The sequence below is a fragment of the Tiliqua scincoides genome, chromosome 4, assembly GCF_035046505.1.
Source record: "Tiliqua scincoides isolate rTilSci1 chromosome 4, rTilSci1.hap2, whole genome shotgun sequence".
Taxonomy (NCBI): Eukaryota; Metazoa; Chordata; class Lepidosauria; order Squamata; family Scincidae; genus Tiliqua; species Tiliqua scincoides.
The window spans coordinates 99,131,122-99,134,696 of NC_089824.1; the positions used below are offsets into that span (position 1 = coordinate 99,131,122).

Here is a 3,575-nt window from a genome sequence, read left to right on the forward strand (position 1 = left end):
CCCCCCCCCAATGAGCCAACACAGGCCTCCTCAACTTTCTGCCTGTTAAAACAAGGGCGTAGAGCTGAGGAGACCCATTGTTGCTGGCTGCAGTCTGCCCAGGGGAAGGGAGCGAACGCTCCTTTCTCCCAAGGAAACCCTGATAGTAGCAGCAGCACCCATCCAGCGGTCACCATTTTGGTGCTGCTGGAGTGCCACTGGCTTCAGGATTGGGCCCCAAGTGACCTACTATTAATCCAAAGTGGACTTTGGCATTATAAATACCTATACAATTGCTTTGGCATTTAGCTTGCATCATCCGCACCTTCTACCTATTACACCAATACATCCATGCAAGTATTATTTTCCCCTGTGTCTGCATGCTTTGGGCTATGCTTGAATAACTGGTTTCTCCATGAGATACAGAAGTGAACTGACAAAGCACTTTTTTTTTTTTTTGGCTAGGGTTGTACTATTACAGCCCACACAGTACTAGTTCAGCATGATCCTAGAATGGAGCAGAAGAGGGAAATATATTTTTGGTGGGGTAGGGTGATGGGAGAAGGAAATAAGCAATGTTGTCCACAGCTGATAGCTGACCTTGCTCGAGACCATGAGTTAGGTGAAATTATTCAACATCACACATCGTCCACTGTATATCGAAGCAGCAACAGGAAAGCCCTCCTGAATGTGAAATTATATGTTACAAAAACATGGGACTGCCACAGAGAATGACCCTTCATTGTGGAGTTTACTGAACCCCACCCCTAAAATTACACTCAACCCCATTGATTTCTTTTGACCTAAGTGCACCTAACTCTGAGTTGGATTGAGCTTGTCTGGTCTGAAATACAGTGTTGATATGACAGACCTGCTTCCTTCAACGATGCCCCTAGTGGTAAGGAAACTGTGTCAGAATTTGGATGGTTCTTGCACTCAAGGGCTATGTCTGATACAGAAATCACAGGTCAGGTGTGCCTGAATTTCACCTTACATTGGGATTTCAGACTAAATTGGGATTAATATGACGAACGCATGTCAAGACAGGCCACATGCGAGCATTAAGGTATCATTTGATTAGATGAGACCTGCCTAGAAAGCAATTGACAATTCTTTATTTGCTTCCTCAGAGTACAATTTATGGGCTATGGAGTACAGTTTGAGCTCATAATTTAATTAACTTCCTCCATACAACCTGACGGACTTGTCTTCCTAGTGGCCATTGAGTATGTCAGACTTTATTTAAAAGAATGTCTGTCAGGTATCATTAAAGAGAAGAAAGCAAAAGTCGGGGAAACATGAAGGCATTTTTAAAGCAACTCTGGGAATTTTACTCAGTGAAATTGCTTGCCAACAGCTACCTGGGAACAAAAATAAAATCCTTGGAGAATGTTATCAAGATTTCTTGCACACCTTTCCCCTTTCGACTTGAATTAAGATCTATTCATAGACTCTTTCATTAGCTGACACAAGGAACAAATGCGCTGACATGATTAGCAGCATTTAGAACTGATGTTAGCAGAAGGACAAAAGTCTACAGCCTGTCATGGCATCAAACCGGACTTCTACCCCACCTTTCTGGGGGAAGCAAGACGCTTAAATTGAATAATTGTCATTGTTCCCAACTCTCAGAGGGGCCAGAAATCACGAAAGATCTCATTTAAACTTTCTGTTCTAGTTCTCAAGCAAATTTATAGCAGAGGTCTGTCATTTTGCAAGATTTCTGGAGGGAATTCTTCATTTTAACGTTCCTGCTCTCGATATACAATCATAGTTTAGTCCATCTTTCATCCATTTCTCTTGTCTTTGTGTTTTCCTTAATATGACCTTCACTGAATAAAAGAACCTCACCAAGTTTCTTGTTTCTCCGAGAACTGTCTTCATCCAATATATGATGCAGGTAATATTGATTATAAATCACAATGAACTACTGTAACTCAGTGAAGATTTTTCTTCCCTTGTACCACTCAATATACTCAGGATTTTACTTCGAATTAGTACATTTCAATAATACAGACAGTGAAATATATTTCATTTGACCACTACAACTTTTTAGCACATCCTCCAAAATTGTAGTTGAGAGACCCACAAATGGACATATCTGTCCTCCTCCACTCCCTTCTCCTGAACTACCTCACTGGCAGGAGAGATAGAAAGGGAGAGGAAGGAAATATAATTGGGTTTGGGGGACTGGTGACCTGTCACCCAGAAGACCAAGCTTCAGTAGCATAGCTGGGTCACAGACAGCACAATGTATGAAGGTATCTAAGGCCCAAATCCTAACCAACTTTCCAGCACTGGCATAGTGGTGCCAGTGGGGCATGTGTTGCATCCTGTAGTTAGGTGGTACTCATGGAGGCCTTCTCAAAGTAAGGGCATGCTTGTTTACTTACCTCGGAGCTGCATTGCCCTTCTATTGTAGCTGGAAAGTGTGTTAGGATTGCACCCTAAGTTTTGTAGGGGCTATACAAGCAGCCCCCCTCCCCTTTAGAGCCATTCCAGTGGCTAGAGTAAAACGGAGAAGATGCTGCAGAACCAGTAATATCCACAATAATACAATTGTGCTACAGTATCTTTATTATAGTTTTTAAAAGTCAGAAACAATAATACACAACCTACACATATGCAATATACTATTTTTGTTGTCAACTGCATACTTCAGTCTAAATAACAGATGAAAGATAGAAAAAAGTAGATACCTGCTTTGTGTTATTTTCATGATAATTTATAATTAATTGCAGACACAATTCAAAGATGCATTGTTTGCAAATTCCATTTTTTTCCTCTGGGTTTTGATTTGAAGATGCATAAAAATATATTATTCTTAACTGCCTTCTACATACAAAGAACCCTGGAAGAAGCCAATGGAAAGTCCTTAGGATTGGGCCCATAAACATTTACTCAGCTGAAAAGTGTCCCTACATGACAGAGGAGTTGGTGCAATGTGCTGTTTAGAAAAGCATTTTACTTGATGTTTTGAGCAGCAACTGTTACCCTGCACATGCCTGATCTCATCTGATCTTGGAAGCTAAGCAGGGTCAGGCCTGGTTAGTACTTGGATGGGAGACCGCCTGGGAATACCTGGTGCTATAGGCTTATACCATAGTCTTTTGAGACTGAAGGTTGCCAACCATTCTTGATGTTTTGAAATTGTTCAAACTATTGGACACCCATGATGGGTTCCCCTTCCATAATACACATTATTATTAATTTCTGTGAAATTGTTGTTCAATTTTAATTTTTTTTTCTTGCATTAAAACAGGGAACTAGCTCTTCTTCTGTCCCAAAAAGTGTCTTGTGCCACCATGAAAGATGTACCCTGTTAAAAAGATTTTTAGTCATAATGTAGAAATATTACAACTATGCTTTGTTAAAAGTAGAAAAAAAACACCAAGTTTTAAATTCAGTATATATAAACTCATGCAAGGAAAGTGCCCTACAGGTAGACCACAGGTGCAATACAAGGACATCTGCAAGAGGGATCTGAAGGCCTTAGGGATGGACCTCAACAAGTGGGAAACTCTGGCCTCTGAGCGGCCTGCTTGGAGGCAGGCTGTTCAGCATGGCCTTTCCCAGTTTGAAGAGACACATTGCCA

At 41.0% G+C, this 3,575-nt stretch overlaps 1 pseudogene; it reads left to right on the forward strand.

Moving 5' to 3' along the window:
• The first annotated feature begins 2,955 nt into the window (after nucleotides 1-2,955).
• LOC136650186 (5S ribosomal RNA) lies at nucleotides 2,956-3,075 on the forward strand (annotated as a pseudogene).
• Nucleotides 3,076-3,575: the final 500 nt, after the last annotated feature.